This window comes from Phytophthora cinnamomi, assembly GCF_018691715.1.
Source record: "Phytophthora cinnamomi strain GKB4 chromosome Unknown Contig3, whole genome shotgun sequence".
NCBI classification, from domain to species: domain Eukaryota; phylum Oomycota; class Peronosporomycetes; order Peronosporales; family Peronosporaceae; genus Phytophthora; species Phytophthora cinnamomi.
In genome coordinates this window covers 365,034-382,695 of record NW_027150936.1, presented here as the reverse complement: position 1 = coordinate 382,695, position 17,662 = coordinate 365,034, and positions in this window count along the sequence as shown.

Here is a 17,662-nt window from a genome sequence, read left to right as displayed (position 1 = left end):
GAGACTTATGAACGCCTGCGACTTTCAACAGGTGCGTGACGCACTTGTTGCTGGTGCGCGACTCCCGAGCTACGCTCGATGATATATCATCCACAGCCGAGCTGTTGGCGGGAAGACTTCGACGTGGAGTGCACAGGGTGCATCTCCGGACTAACCGAGCTATGCGAAGCTAACTTACGCGAACTCCCTGAAGGTGTATCTTCCGGGGCGACGAATGCCCGTCCTCGAATGTCTTGTATGGAAGGAATGGTGTTCGCCCTGACCCGGAAAAGGCAATGATAGCCAACGCCTTCAAGTGTCAAGGAACAGGCAGTTCCTTGGCAAGCCTACATGCTGTACAGTACGTGGAGGATTATGACGGGCATCCGCCCACATGCAACTTCTTAAAGAAAAGGCTGTGTGGGATGAACACCGATTGCCAAAGGCATTCGATGCGAGCGGAAGGCTTGACTGGAGGCGCGATCTTGAGTGGCTGACCAAGATCGCCCATTTCACGGTAGTGTATGACGCATCCATTCGCGATCGGATGCCGCGTTATCCCAGCACGATCCGAGGGCCGTCTCAGGTAGTCTACTATAATCTGCGTCAGCTGAAGCCAGCGTAGGCGCAACTATCACGGTGCATGACAAGAACTCTTGCCATGAAGTATCACTCGCAAAGTTCCGAGGTGTACTTTGCGGGATACGACCACTTTGTGTCTGCACCGACCATGCTTCACTGCGCCCAGTGAGGTCGCCACATTTCACAAAGAATGGCGAGATGGCTCTCATTCTTTGCGAATTATAACTTCCGAGGTCGAATACAAACCCGGAAGATGGTGCAACTGGTGGCCGACGCGTTATCACGTCGACCGGACTATGTGAGAAGCTGTTGACGTCAATGCCATTGACGCCAGCCACATGCGTCAGCAAACCCACATCTCTGTTGGATGATGTGAAGTGCCCGGTACGCGCACGACGGACGCGAAGCTCTTACTGGCCTATGGCACAGCGCCGCTTCGAGCAGGTCGAATACTGCTTCAAACACCATTCGAGCGCGTACACCGCTTTCGTGTGCACACGGACTGCTACTCTACAGCACGCAGTCGACGCTAACGCGGTCATGTCGTGCCAAATCGTTCGACCACGACTCGGATCAGTATGCAGGTATCGATGATGCCCCATTGCGGGACATCTCTGGGATGAGAAGACACGTCCTTCCCTGCGACTTCTACGGCACACCACCGGTATAGTGGGGTGCAAGTACCATCCAGTGCTTGCGAGGTACACTCAAACGCGTGAAGCCTGCGCCATTCACAGGCTCCCTGCAATCCCCGACTCCGCAGTGTTGAAGTCATGCTTTGGACTTCATCTTTGGTCTTCCCCGGACAGCGGAAGGGAACATCCGGTGTTGTGGTCTTTGTAGACCGTTTTCAGCAGATGATGGTCATCTTGCTGCGGTGCCAACAGAGGTGACCTGCCACAAACGGCAGCAGCCCGTCTGCTCGTCGACATGAATTTTCAAAACACCATGGCTAAGCCGACACGACATCGTGTCGGACCGTGCATACCACGCACATGTGCACAGATGTTTGACATTCTGGGAGCTTTCCGAATCGACTGCGGATCGATGCGAGACCGGACAGTCATGGCGCGTGAATCGCGTGCTCGTCGATATGTTGAAGCTTTCCTCGTTCAACTCTGGGCGGTGCTATCGAGCAGAGTTTGCCATCAATAACTCGAGTGCAGCCTCACGTGGGGCATGACACCGTTCTGACGTGGAAATGCCGCGGCATCCACGTCTGGTACTAGGTGACGTTCTCCACTTTAGGTGGGGGGAGGATCTACGACTGCAATACGGCAGCCGCAGAAAAGCCGCTGACGCGCACAGGTGTCCAGCTGCAACTGGAAGAAGCCAGCGGTCCTGCGCAGGGCGCGAACTCATCAGCCATGCACCCAGCGACCACGGCGATCTGCGCAGGGTGCAGACGCCGCAAAGAACCACGCAGAGGCGGGCCTCTGGCGGAGAGCGAAGCTGAAGACTTCAGCTCGGATGCAGTCATTCATCGCCCAAAAGACCAAGCCGTAATTCGGACTTGTCCAGACCATCGCAGCTTCTGTTGATCAGCAGAAGCTGAACGCAAGTAATGCGGGCAGAGAACCTGAAATGATTTAAAGATTGGTGTCCATTAGTTTGTTAGTACAAACCTGCTAACTGATCAGTTTCCAGGAGCACAAGCAAGCTTGCTCCGCTCGTCGCCGTTCACGCCGTGGCACGGCAAGGCAACCTGCATACCGCTAGACACCTAGCGTCTGTATGCGCCTCCATCCGACTTTTACGTCGAGACGCTGAAGCCATACACCGGCAGCACGAGCCATCTAGTCGCGGTGACCCGAAACCTCGGCAGGGCGGGCGCAAGCGAACTTGCCTCGCGACTGAGGCAACCTCTCCTCCAGCGCGCGGACGCTGCAGACAACCTTCATCAGGTCCCAGCTCGACCTGGATATTCGAGGTCGTTGCGGAACCGCGACTAGACCTTCCGGTTCGCCAGCTCCTGTTTCAGGCGGCGCAACTCTTCAGCCAGACGCTCCACGACGGTCACCCGGTCGTGGAGAGCGCACTTGATCATGCCAGGGCTGCATCATGCCGCGGCGTGTTCACCCCGCCACCGCCGATCCCGTGACGCCCGGCTCAGCCCGCTGGATTGTTGAGGATGTTGACACATAGTATCAACGAAGACCCTCAAGGGCTCGTTTCGTATTCGTGGAAGAGTTTTCCTCCCCATCCGAGATACATGGGAGCCCGCGGAACGGTCTTGCTGGAGGACGTTCCGGAAATGGGTGAGGGGCGTACGAGGAGCAGAGTGCACTACTTTAGCGAGTAGAGCGAGCGCTGCGATCATCTCCGCGGAACCTCACGTGCCAAGACTTAGCACGGGCTCTTCGAGAACCAGGCTTGGAACTGACGTGTACCCGTTCAGATTATCGGTCGCTCAAGCGGACCGCCCTGAGAGGCACTTCGTGCAGCTAGAAACCCTCGGGCCATGCGCGGCACATTTGCCCTCCTCAGCAGCAACATGGGTTTGCTCCAAGCTTCCACGCTTCGAATTGTCGTCTCAAGCGATCACTGCCTTAATCCGATCACGGTAAGCACTCGGCCTCTTGTTGAAGTTATCAACAAAGGCGTTCCAACTTTGACAAAGTGCTGCCACTCGGGCGACTTGCTGCGAAAAGGTCTTTGAAACATAACGAGACTCATGAAAGAAGGTCGATGTCAATCCGGCCTTTGTCTTGCATCAAAGTGCAGCCGGCAACCACAGCGTCTCTTTGATGGCGCTGCCCGTAGGCACCTCATTCGAGTACCGGGAGTTACCAAACCGGTCCGCGATCTCGGACGGGACGGCATCCATGGATCGCGCGCAGCTCGGAGCGCTGGAAGAACGCGAAGCTTTAACATCACGCGCTGCAGCAGCGAGCGCGCGGATCTTAAAGGCCCCAGCTGGAAGCGGTGGTGTCGCTCTCCAGTACGCGAACGACTTCGAACTCGAGCGTCCGATTCGTCGTCCTTCACGCGGGCGAAACATTTCTTGCGTGAGGTCGGCGATTTGCGCTCTTTACTGATCTTTACGCTTTGAGGGCGGAGTCCTCCTCGCCCTCCATAGTCATCGTCGTCGTCCAGGAGATGGCCGTCGATCACTGCCGCCTTCTGGCGTTCAGAATAGATCATCGATGGAAGATGACTCCCCATCGGCTTGCGGAAGTTTTCTCAGGCGCGCTCTCGTTGAATGAGCGCGGATTTCTCTAAACGCGGTTGGACGAATGGTCAATTCCAAAGTGACGTGCGGGGACCCGCGCAGTCAAAGCTTAAGGGGATAGGTGTAACGGGTTTTACATTACAAGAAAAGACAATACACTGTGAATTAACTAGATAGGTTATCTGTTAACGTTTTGGATACTCTCACATTGGTGCAAGACTACACCGTGGATACATGAGAAGTGGACCACCACGGTGAGTGGTCCACAATTCACCAAAGATCCCTATTGGTAGAAGCAGCATCTTTCTACCATCTAGAATTTTATCGCATAGCTGGGCTCTGACATGCCTACCGCTGCCTACTTTCATAGATGATAAACAGTTTACTTGGCTTTTTTAGAGGAAGGAATCAGATACAAACAATACGGTTCTCATTTTACCTCAAACTGGCTACTTGGAGTCTTGTCTAAAAGTTAACTTATTTGTGTATTCAAATATAATTAACCTAGGTTTACTAAGGCTTACCGCTTCCTCTCATACACGGTGCGCAACGTGTAAGCTAAAGTAGTGAGTCAAGCTTAGACCTACTACAGGCGGGGGTGGGAACACGCCCCGGGTATGATCAGCCCGGGCTGATCGATGCCTCTCCACGACCGGGTGACCGCCTGGAGCGTCTGCAGGAGCGCTGAGTTCGCCGCCCTGAACAGGAGCTGTGGCGAACCGGAAGGCCAAGTCGCAGCGGTCAGACCGCCTCGAAGATTCAGGTCGAGCTGGGGACCCAGATGGAAGGGGTTGCTCCAGCGCGTCCGCGCTGGAGGAGGTTGCTCGTCGCGAGGTAAAGTCTCCGCTTCTGCCTCGGCTCCTGCCGAGGCTTCGTCACCAGCTAGATGGCTCGTGCTGCAGTATGGCTAACCGTCCGACGTAAAGGTCGGATGGAGGCGCATGCTAGACGTATGTCTAGCGTGTATGCGTTGCCTGCGTAGCTACAGTGAACAGCCCGATGAAGCGCGGGCTTGCTTGCTCGAAATCGAAAACTCCATGTCTGAGCGGGTTTTGTAGCTAACAAAACTATATGAACAACTAATTCATTTGTGTTGCCTCTGCCCGCATTGTCTGCGTTCAGCTTCTGTTGATCAACAGAAGCTGCTATTTATCTTGGACAAACCGAATTACGGCTTGTCTTTTGGTGATAAGATGATTGCATCCGAGCTGAAGTCATTCGGCTCGCTCTCCAGAGGCCCGGCCTCTGCGTGTTCTTCGGTGTCTGCACCCTGCACAGACCGATGGTCGTTAACCATGTTGTTGGGGAGTCTGCCCTGCGCAGACTCAGTGAATTTTCCATTGGTAGCTGACCATTGCTTGTCAGCGGTTTTCTGACTGCTGTATTGCAGTCGTAGATCCTCCCCACAAAGTGGAGCTCATCACTCAGTAAACTCGGTAAGTGGATGCCGTGCATTCGCGGAGAACAGTATATGCCCGGTCGAGGCGCTACACTGGTTGTTGATGGCAAACTCTGCCATCGATAAGCACTCGCTCCAGTAGTGGAACAGTGAGCGTGCTCTTCAACATATCGAGACGCGATTCACGCGCTCAGTTTGACGTCCGTCTGCGGATGATCCGCAGTCGACATGGAAAAGCTGGCTCCCAAGAATTATGAACACTTCTGTGCCACAGATCTGTGAAGCGCGGGTCTCTGTCCGACACGATGTCGGACGGCATGCCATTGTGTTTTGAACACCATGTCGACGAGCAGACGGGCCGTCTGCTGCGATCACCTCTGCTGGCACCGCAGCAAGATGTACCACGCACGGTCTGAAAGACTCACAAACCGTGTTCCCTCCATCGGGGAAGACCAAGATGAGATCCAAGACGGACTTCAACACTCCGACAGGTCGGTAGTGATCGCAGTGGAGCCTGCGCGAATGGCGCGAGCTTTGCGCGTGCATACCTCGCAAGCACGGATGTACTTGCGCACCCATATACTGGTGGTGCGTAGAAGTCGCGCGTGAAGGACGTAAGTCTTCTCACGTCCGAAGATGTCCCAGTCGGGGCATCGTGATACTCGTACATGATCCTGAGTCGCAGGTCATGGTCATTTGGCACGACAACGCGATCCGCGTTGTCGTCATTTATATAAAGCAGTCCGTCTATTGCACTCGATATCGGTGTGCACGCGCACGGAGATACTTGGGCAGCTTCTGACGGGTTGTCAGAAGGCGCTGTGCCATAGGCCAGCAAAAGAGCTTCGCGTCCGCGTCGTGCGCGTACGCGGCCTTCACATCATCCAACAGAGATGATGGGTTTGCTTCGATCGCATGGCGTCAATGGCATGACGTCACAGCTTCTGCATAGTCCGGTCGACGTGATCGCGTCGGCCACTACTCAATCTTCCGGGTTTGTATTCGACCCGGAAGTTATACTCCGCAAGGAGAGCCATCTCGCCATTCTTTGTGATGTATGGCGACTTCACTGCGGTGCGCAGTGATGCATGATCGGTGTAGACCACTGGTCTACTCCCAAGCAAATACACTCGGAGCTTGCGAGTGCATGCCTTCATGGCAAGGAGTTCCTTGTCATGCACGAGAATTGCGCTCAGCTGGCTTCAGCTGACGCGATTGGTAAGACGACACGAGCACGGCCTCGTGATCGTGCTGCATCAACGCGCATCCGATTGCAAGTCGGATGCGTCACATGACGTGAAATGGACGATCTTGGTCGTACTGCCAAGATAGTGCCTCAGTCAGCCCTGCTCACTCGAATGCCTGCACGATCGGTTTCCAATTCCACAGCTTCTTTCTTAAGAAGTTGTGACGAGCGGCGGATCTTGCCCGCATAATCCTCCACGTACTTGCACAGCGTGGCCAATGGAACTGCCTCAGTTCCTTGACATGAAGACGTTGGCCATTTCATTGCCTTTTCGGGTCAGGGCGAACACCTCTTCCTACAGGACCGAGGACGGGTATCTCGCTCGCCCCAAGATACCTTCTTCAGGTTCGCGTAGACTTATGCTTTCGCATAAGCTCAAGTAGCTTCCGGAGATGCACCCTGCATCTCGTCGATCTTCCGTCCACAGCCCGGCTGTGGATGAATACACATCGAAGCAGCTCGGTGCGAGAGTGCGCGAGCACGCAAAATGACGTCACGCACCTGTTGAAAGTCGCAGGGGCATTCTTAAGCCCTGTGGCATTACTAACCATTCCCGAGCATACCGCTTGGCGTGCTCACTGCCGTGAGAGGGTATCGCTCTCACGCATAGTTTGATAAAATCCATCTCGCAAGTCGAGAGCACTTTAAACGGTGCTCCCGGCCATCGAATCGATGATAACATCTTTTCGCGGTATCGGCGTCTGCGCCGGTACCGTCACATCGTTCAGCTTGTTGTAGGCATGAACGTGCGCCATCCCTGACTTGCTTGACACGAACGTCAGACACTGTGCGGGACTTTGATTCCGCACTTGTTCATGACGAGCTTTCAAAGTCGTCGATCGCTCTTGCTCTCGCGGCGGTGGCCGCCGCGTGACCAGTACTTCGTGCCCGGCACGAGATCAATCTCGTGCTGAATGCCCATATCCTGCAGGCTGCGGAGCTCTTCCGGGAGTAGCGTCTTGTACTCCTCATACTTATCGTAATAGGACTCGACTTCAGCGAGTCCAACCTGCGCTCTCGCTTCGTCTTCGCACTGAGGTGTCTTCACTCTCAGTGGTACTTCCATGAAGAGCTGCCTCATCTGCTCTCGCTTCGCCGTTCTTTCGCTGTCCGAAGAACCCAGACTTCTCGATGCGTCCATCGATGCAAGTCGCGCGTGACGTCCAGCTCATGGCTGGAAGCGAAGTCAACCCGACGCCGTCGTCGGAGGACTACGAGTTCATGTCACGATACTGGAATCAGTATCGGTGCGCGTCAAGACGCTAGCGTTTTGACATTCGGCGTCACCGCCGCAGTCTGACAGACTGCTCTTGTCGTCTCGGTCCGGACGAGACTTGCGCACGTTTTCCGCTTGCGCCGTTTCTTGTTTTGCGAGCCCGGCTCCGCACAGTTCTTCTGGTCCAGGCCGGCCGTGGACAGGTTGTTCGCCGCGGACCCTGTCCGCGGCGCGCGATATCAAGCCCGGCTTGACCGCATTTCCTTCGTGCACCCGGCTGCACGGTAAGCATGTCCCTTCGCCGGCAGACCTGTCTGCGGGCGCGCGATATCAAGCCCGGCAGTCGCATGGCTTTCGTCAGCAGCCCGGCTCGACAGCGCTAAATTACGTCAGTGCGGTACGTTTGCACCGTCCGACTGTTTGCAGCGTCAACTCCGGAGTTGACCGCCTTGTCACCTCGACGCCAATCATGGCGGAGCCTCATGATGAGGTGCGTCGGCTCCGAGCCGACGCGTGTTGCTCGACCTGACCGCTCGGGTCGGGACGTCCCCTTACGCTTGAACGTGCGTTGGTTCCCGGAACCAGCACATCTTTCTCCGACGTCGGCAGCATTGCCGACGTGGGTCTCATGTGCGCGCCCTCGCGCTATGGCACTCCGGGACAGCAGCATGAAGCGCTGTCTCAGCTGATGACCGCGCCACTGCTGTGCGCGCCTGCGGTACAGGGCCTCGCTCTCTGTTCCGCTATCGCGTCCGAAGCACGAGCGTCGCTTCTTCCAGATCTATCACCGGATCATGCCGTGCAAGCCAGGCATGCCCATTACACGTCGAACTTATCGTCCAGGTCAGGACGATAAAGTGTTCGACAAACACTTCGTTGTTTGTACGAGAAGCGCACGTTCCGACGCGCTTCTCTTCTTTGATGGCACCTGTTGCCAGTCGTACCTCGAACTTCGAGTGTTACCTCCTCGAAGTCAAGTCTCGACAGCTTCGTAGTCGAACAAAGTTGTTCGACGCGCCTGAATCACAAAGCTCGAAGAGAGTCACCTCGCTCTCTTCGAGTAAACCTTCAAAGATGACTGGTTTGGCCTGTCATCTTGCCTGCAGTGAGAGGCTGGTCTCGCTGGGGCTGCAGTCCTCAGTGTCGCGTGCCGATGTCGGCACGCGCACTGCATCCAGTAGGGCGCCCGCGCCTACTGGATGTTCGCGGTTTTGTTGTCCGCGGCGATGCCTAACATCGCCACGGCAGCCCCTCCAGGGGCATGGGGCTTGCACTCCGTGCAAAGTGACCGATCCTTCACGCAAGACATCGCATCGTTACCTCCCTGCTGCTGGTAACCAGAGTTGTTGCGTCGGGAGTCCATTGGTTCTGACCTCCCGGCCTCAACCGGGCGCGGTTGCGGCCTCGGCACGTTCACATGAGTTTAGCCTGCCGCAGGCTAACTCTTCTTACATGGCAAGAGTAATCGCAGCTTCGAGAGTACTCAGGTACTCTCGGAAGAGATAGGTCTTCACAGGCCCATCTTAAGTCCTTTCATGGTGGTGGCGACGGTCGCCCTCGTCAATCGAGTTATCCGCAATATTTGATACCAAATATCGTGCGCTGCGCGTAAGCATGGACGTCATGCTTACCTGCTGAAGGTCGAGAACTCCGCCCTCGACCGGAACTCGTTTTGCGGGCTCAAACGCTTGTTTGAGCTCTCTTTTACATTCGTACGTGCTGGAGCACGAGGATCGGAGAGTCGGCGTCCATATCGCCCTTGCGTCCGCCAAGGAGGACATGGCGAACGCGACCTTCGACAGCGGGTCGACGATGCATCGAGCCGCTATGGCTGTGTCGAGCTCGACAAGCCAGCGGAGAGAGCTCGCCCTCTCTTCCACGTAATTGCACGCTCAACTTTAATGATTGAGCGCGGGTGTCGTCTCTGACGCCGTCACTGAAGCAACATCCGCCTGCTCCTTCATGATGAAGCCCAGAGCACACCATGTTGCTCCGTCGAGCGATAGTACGCACATCGTAGCTATCGCCGCTTCTAATGACTGTTGACAGTCGTTGGGGCCTCCACTCTGGGTCCAGACGGGTGGGGGCAGTCAGCGCATGCGTTGCAGGCGTGTTGAGCTTCTCATGGGCACCTCCATTTCATGTGGTTCTCGGCTCCGCGTTCGTACACCTGCGTACGAACGTCAGAACGATCGGTCGTTGGACGACTACAAAGAGTCTACTCAGGTGTAGTGGGTCTAACCAACTCACTGCTTTAGCTTACGTTGCGCACGTGTATGAGAGGAAACGTAAGTACTTAGTAGTGTAATTAGGTTAATTATATTTGAATACACAATATAAGTTAAGTAAGAAAGGATTCCAAGTGACTTAGATTAGGAAATGAGAACTGTATTGTTTGTAAATTGATCTTCCTCCTAAATCTGCTAAAAACTTTTATCATCTATGAAAGGGTTGGCAGCGGCGTATCAGAGCCCCGCTATATACATGTCTCTGATTGGTAGAAAGATGCTCTTTCTACCAATAGGATCTTTTGGTATGTGTGGACCACTCACTGTGTGTCCACTTCAATGTATCCGTAGTGTTCTTACACCAATGTGAGGAAGTATCTAAAACTTAACAGATAACCTTCTAGTTAAATTCAGAATGGCTTGTAGCACTTGTGCTGTAACCCGATTACACCAGTAACATAAGAGGAAGATTGGAAGTGGAAAAGTGATTAATTGAATCGTTAGTTTGGCGTCGGCTCATTGCCGTCACGCAACCAGTAGTTCTTGGCGACCTGGACACGCAAACAAGTATCCAGGTCCCATCCTCAAGTCTATCAATCTCAGATCCTAATTCTATCTGATCTACCAATGAGAATCTACTAATCCAAAACGTAGCTTGATCCAAATATGCGACTAGCGTCCCATTATCAAAGTTCCTCGAAGTTGATTCTTGCTCATCTCAAAGTTTTGCCAATGAGGTCATGAAACTCCCATTTTATGCGTCCCATAATCTGATTATTCTTGATATTGACCAGTAGGATAGCATGTAACGAATATAAACCATGCTGTTTTATTACGCTGTACAGCGTAAACAGAAAGGTATGTATTAGCAATTGACGTGGGAGTCCTCTGCCATCTCATTGGCAGACGGACGTCCACGTCACACAGAGGTTGATCAGTGGGTGGAAACAGCCTGGAAAGAGGTACCTGACGACGTTGTTACTCGGTCTGTGGCAGCGGCGGATTCGCTCCCTACAAGATTGAACATCAGTCGCCATGACGTCTATGGAGAACTATTTTGCCGCAAGTGACTCTCTCGCGACGATGATTCCGATGACAACGATGTTGAAGAGGATCTTCTCAAAAATCTGGACGAGTTCACGATTTGGGACTCTGAGGATTCCGTCTAGGCAATAGTTTACCTCCTCCTAATTGTGTACCTTGCTGGTAATGAAGTGTTGTTCAATTCGATTGTATACAGTGCACTAATTGGCATTTTCCAATTGAAATTTACGCGATTTTAATCTCTACGCTAAGCAGATCAAGGCGCCACTCAGCAGGGCTGGGTGGCGTAACTGATCAGAATTGAACTGCCGTTGCTGTACGGTACGATCCAATTTCCAGCGGCGTCGCAAGGACACAGGGTCGCTCTGCTTGGAGCTATTCTCATTTGCTGTCGGGGAAAATCAGGCAGGCGAGACAATGCGGCGACGTGCAACACGTAATCGTATTCAACAGGCTGCGGAAGACATCGACGAGCCCAGTTCCCAACTCCTATTTAAGCGACTTACTCAGATTAGAACCCACATTAACTTCCTATTCAGTACAAATTACCCGTATCGTTTTTGCTCACAGCCCTGATTTACAGAGCTATACGGTGACAAAATCACCGGTTTTCACATATATGTGCGGCCTTAAATACGCACTTTGGCCTAAAATTTATGATTTACCTTACATCAGTAGGTCATCTAGAGAGTTGGTCCGCACCTCGGCAAATATCGCATCTTTGGTGATAAAGTATAGATCCTCGAGACCATGCCAAATCGCATGGGGTACCTATTAACCTGCAAAAGACTAGGTAATTCGGGATAACCTATGGTTGTTCGTGTGCAAATCAATCGCTCAAGCGAGGCAATGCAATTATTTGAATATCGCGCTTTTCACGGATTCCTGTATTTGTGAGCTCCCACGACAACTATAACGCGCTTACGCTCGCTACCCTTCGATCTTATCCAAGTACATCAACTCGAGCATGCACTTGTTCGATCGGAGTGAGATCAACGTAGAGGCGCGGGTTCTGCGTAGGAGGGGCTTCTGCTATGCTCGGTGTGGTAATGCACAAGACATGGTGTTGAGTGGTTCGAAGCATGCAAATATGAACCGCTAGCATGCGAGAACACGTCTCGGCATCTGTCCAGTCATAATCGTCAACGGATCATTCGATATGCAGGCAGCCCTGGATAAACTTACCTGGTATTTTGACTTTGTCTTGTATGTGGGCATGGAAAAGTCTACGTAAATCGGCATAACACACAGCTACGCTGAAAAAAACCGTTATTTGCTGGGAGATCGATTTAATCCGATATTCTTGCTGTCTCGAGAAAGATGTGCCTCCTCAGAGAATCAACACTTATTCCCGCAGTTAGGGATATTTCACCATCTACGGGTATCCCGGTGGGTTTATACCCGGTCCCAGTACAGTCGTGCACCTCTAATTCGGCAGGGTGGACCATATCAAAGCTGCGAAGCCACCAATTACACAAGGAGACCAGAAACAGCCGCTTCAGTGGAACCACTGAGATTTATTACATCTCAGTAGAAACCCATGTCTTCTTTGACACAATTCCGTATGTCACTAACAAATACGGACTGCCTTCTATACGGATCACGCTAGCCTTCAGACAGCCACTTCATAAAGAGGATTCCCCGGTTATATGCAATTCCGCTGGAGAACATGTCGAGCTCGCGTCTTCCTTCTTGTCGTGGTACTGGACCTTCAGATGTGAAGAGTCAACTAGACGTAAGAGGATGGTCGACGTGTCACGGCTTTTGCGGCGAAAATTAAACTGAGGTTTTGTATTGATGGTCTTCGCCAAGATTTGAAACGAGATCTGAGTGTCATCCCTCCTTTAAGAGGGAAAAAAATCGTTGGTTAATCATCTGAAGGTGATGGGCAGAGGTACTTGCGCAGCCAGTCGGGCGTCATCATTAGATCTCGCAGGCTATAGGCTGATACTGGTGCCGAATTAGAGGTGCATGACTGTAAAAGACCCAGTCTTTGACCAGAAAATGCCGAACATGGCAAGTGTTCTATTGATCAAGGCAACGACATGTTACAAAGATGTCCGCAGACTTATTACTGAGGGGCGTTACATGTATTATCCCAGGTATACCACCGTGATATCCCAAGGTACGTTGCCTCCGTGATACCGTGAACCCCCGCAAAAGTTCACGAGGTCCACATTATACCTATCGTGCTACATGCATGCACTGCATACATACACCCTCAGTAACCTGAGTCAGAGTTTTTGCTAGCACCGCACGATCCGCTGCTGTTTGGGCATCGGACAGAGCCAACGTCGCGCAGCCAGCGCCTGCAGGGCCGTTCTTAACCCGGAGCGGGTGTACGGTAGGCTCGGTAGGCCGGGGAGGCTGCGCACCGGCTCTGTGCCGCAGTCGGGACTACAGGTAGGCCGGGGAGGCTGCGCGCCGGCTCTTTGCCGCAGTCGGGACTACAGGTAGGCCGGGGAGGCTGCGCGCCGGCTCTTTGCCGCAGTCGGGACTACAGGTAGGCCGGGGAGGCTGCGCACCGGCTCTTTGCCGCAGTCGGGACTACAGCGGAATTTTCGATCACGGATCGGTAGGCCCCCTACGCCCTACGCGGGGGGGGTGCGCCTGTCCGTGGTAGGCTGCAGATTCAGACTCCCCATCAAAATGGATCGCCCTCGAGGTTGCTGCGCACCATTGTCTGAGCGCGAGCTCCACTGAATAATCTTCTCTAATGGCAAGCGCCTGCGTCGTTGCAGCGACACACACGACAATGTCATTCATCTCTTCATCCTGGACGAACCTTCTTTCCTCGTCGTTCGAGATCGACTAGCTGAGGGGACATACGTAGTATCTGCCACAGGGGGTTCGGGGCGTTTTGTGAATGCGACAATTTCTCGGACACAGGTACAGTCTGGTACAGCGGCCTACCGCCTGCACTCCGTCATTCTTAACCCTTTGACTACCAGCCAGCTGGAGTGATTTATAGGTCCATAGGGACCCATAAGAGGTCTAATCGCAAGATGCGATTGGCCAAAACTAAAAGCTACGAGACGACGGCAAAGCACTGTACAACCTAACAGGTCTCCATGGACCTGTAAAATGCATTACCGCACGAGCCACAAACAGTTCGTGTGACCTGCCATAATTGTTTTTCTCGTCTAGCCAGCCCCGCCTCCCCTTCGTGGACAAAAGAACTTCGATGCGTTGTTCAATGTAGCCGACGACGACACGTGAGACTGGGAGACCGACATGGACCCTGGCCTGGAAGGGTGCGGAGAGTTCGAATTATACGAGCTAATATTCAAATTCATACATCAGGCAACGCTACGAATCCTAACCAAACTAGATAAGCTTACAGTGATAGCGTTATAGCAAACCAGTGTAATGTTACGCAGGATTGCATGTGCAGGAGTGCGAGCGGTTGGCGGATGAGATTGGAAACTCTACTACAGGTGCTCAGCTAAGCGCATCGCTGGGATAATGCTATAACGGAATGACGCTGAGTCGAGGCGCAGGCTCCGACACCGCTCGGAGGTCAGCATCCTCAGTGGGCTCGCCGTGATGTCCACCCCAAACGGCTCCCTACTTCCATAGACCATTGCCGTTGTAGCGGCTGACCGGGCGCGACGGCATGTATCGACCTCTCAAACTTTTGATTGGGAGTACCGTGAAGTAAACCACCGTCGCCACGTGTAAAATTGGTGTTTTTGATTGGTCGTTTTTTCCCCTGTGCGTTGAATTGATTTGCTGGAGCCATAGGTCCAAGGAGACCCGTAAGAAATCTCTGGTAGTGAAAGGGTTAACGACGACGCGCAGAGTGGTACTCTCTACGCCCCACCGCACACCCAGCCTACCGCTCCGTTAAGAACGGCCCTGAGACGATGGACTTGTACATGTACTAGTACATGTACAGTACTACGTATGTATTATATACAGTGCGACCCCCCGTTTTCGCGGCTGCTGACCTCTAATAAACTGTTAGAAATAATACTCCGCACATTCGGAGCCACTCGGATGATAGCTTTGGGATAGGACTGGATTGCGCAAGTGGCGTGCATCTCGTTTTCAAAGGTTTTCCCTGAATCAAGGGAGGGATGCACGTTCTCTGGAAGCTTACTCAGGTGCTTAGACCTTTCATACCCCTGCTCATTAAACATTTCTGTGTCGTATAAATGTTGCGTCGCCCCTCCTGGTACACTACGCTGACACTAACTCAGAAACACGAACTTTGTCTTAGCGCCAACATGGTATAAGACTGTGGATCTCGTCTCCGCAATGAAGTGTTGCTCTGAGGGCTTTAAAGATCTCCGATGAACTATTCGCACTGCTGTGCCGCACAGGCTTCATTTATAAGGCCCGGATTAAGTGAAATACAGTATCAAATAGCAAATCATTTTAATGTCCATGGCATAGTTTATTACCCTCTCGTTTCTTTTATGGTCCACCCTCCGCGAAAACGGGGGGTCGCACTGTAATACCACAAGCCTGGCTATGCTATTCCGCTCCTGCCTCTCTCTCAGCGACGATTACGGTTCGCTCGAAATCGAAACCTACGCCCCTGTTCTAAGCGAACTGCAATGTACACAGTTTACGGTACATCTGTTGCCAAGTCTCAGAATTAAATGATAAAAAGTAAAAGTTATAATAATTCTTGGTATTTTGGACAAATCGAAGTATGGACACGGCGGGAATTGAACCCGCGTCCATCCGCATAAAATTGCGGTGCTCAGAAGTGACAGCTTGTCTGCGCGAACCGACAGTGTCGAATAGAGACGCCTTGAAAGTGCGAGGAAGAGTCCTTCGTCGGCTGCAACTTCCAGCGCCTTGTACTTAAGCATCTGGCACGAAACAGGACAGCCATCTACGCATAGAGTTGATCCACAGCACAATATCACCTTCAGCGTCACTAGAGGACGGTGCCCTGTCCACTAGGTGCGTAGATTCTTGAGGTGACCCTTTCCTTCATCACAGACCGCTACAATGTGGCCCTGTTGCTTTTCCATTTGAAATCTGCTTCTGTTTCCGCAGAGTATCGGACTCGCTTCAATTTGGGTAGAAGTGTGGAATAGCTTCGTTTACAGAATAGTCAGCAGCCAGGAATTCGAGGAAGGCGGCGCTTGCGTATTGTCGACTGCAATGCGGGTGTAGCGCTTTGGCTTTTGCCGGTTCTGTGCGTGGGTCTACCACAACTTTGAACACTGAGACCGAATGGCTGGTGGCCATAATTAGCTAGGTCAACATGGAATTTATAACTCGAGACATGTGGTGTCAATGCATTGTTTTCATTGGCTAAAATAAAAATTCGCTTAGGACAAAACTTCGCTTAGGACAGGGGCGATGCGGTACCTACACTCAGGGACTCAGGGCCCGACAACAGAGGTCCGGAGAACGGTGCTGCGAAGCGATCGCAGCCGTTTTGATGCGAACCATCTGCGTCCCCAAGGATCCCAAGATTCAGTGCCATCGCCTCTTCCCAGTGAAGAGGCGATGCGGTGAAAATCACTCCAGAATTTGCACACCACTCACCATTCCGACGGCAAGAACAGGCACTGTCGAGCGGAGACGCTATCCAGACATGCGATTCTCCTTGCTCTCTGCTCCTGGCAGTGGTCGCTCTTCAGCGTTGTCTCGGGGTCTGCTACCAACCTCCATGCGTCCCAGATCCTAATTCAGTCAGAAGCCGACGAGCTGGAGACCACCCAGGGGCGATTGTTGCTCGAACTGCTGCGAAGACGGACGAGACCGCCGAAAATGAAGAGGGGAATCATGGATGGTGTCAAGAAGCTGAGCATATCACGGTTAAGTTACCCAAGACAGCGTCCATTGGTTGTACGTGAACGTCAAGTCGGGGTTTTGGATATCGAGAAAACGGCGAATGATTTCCTCAATCGAAGCTTCAATCCAAACCAGGTGTACAGGTGGTTGAGGCTTAGCGATGGCAAGCAAAGGCCCGAGCGAAGTCTCTGGATTCTGTATGCAAAAAAATACCAGCACGCACACCCCAAGTGGATAAGCAAGTACAAATACGACTAGTTGAGAGAGGAGAGCGCTGTCTCCTTGAACAACTAACGGAAAATGCAAATTAGTGCACTGTGTACAATCGAATTGAACACACTTCATTATTAGCAAGGTACTACTGTAGTACACGTTTACTGTAGGAGGAGGTAAACTATTGCCTAGACGGAATCCTCAGAGTCCCAAATCGTGAACTCGTCCAGATTTTTGAGAAGATCCTCTTCAACATCGTTGTCATCGGAATCATCGTCGCGAGAGAGTCACTTGCGGCAAAATAGTTCTCCATAGACGTCATGGCGACTGCTGTGCCAATCTTGGTAACAGGGAGCGAATCCTGCCGCAGCCACAGACCGAGTAACAACGCCGTCAGGTCCAGGCTATTTCCACCCACTGAGCAACCTCTGTAACTGGAGACTGCTTCGGGTTTCCACCTTTCGTGTACTGCACGCGGTTCGACGATTTCCATTCGTTAATGAAACAGTCGAGAGTTTGTCCTGGCGGCCCTTCCTGGGACCTCTCGGTGCTCCTCGATCACGTGACGACCTCCTTCTTCTCCGACATGGTCTTGGCGAGGCGGGATCCAGGCATGGTGGCGTTGGTTGGTTGGTGCAGGTGCTTGTTGTTGACAGCGAATTGAAAACTGACAATATTTCCGCAGCGCAAGTGCCGGATGTCGTGCTTTAGAATGCCAACGTGAGGTACAGTATACTAATTGGCGTTGGTACAGTACAATAGGAATTGTATAGTCAACGAGGTGATCAGATTCTACAGGGGGTATTCTATTTGGTACCGCAAT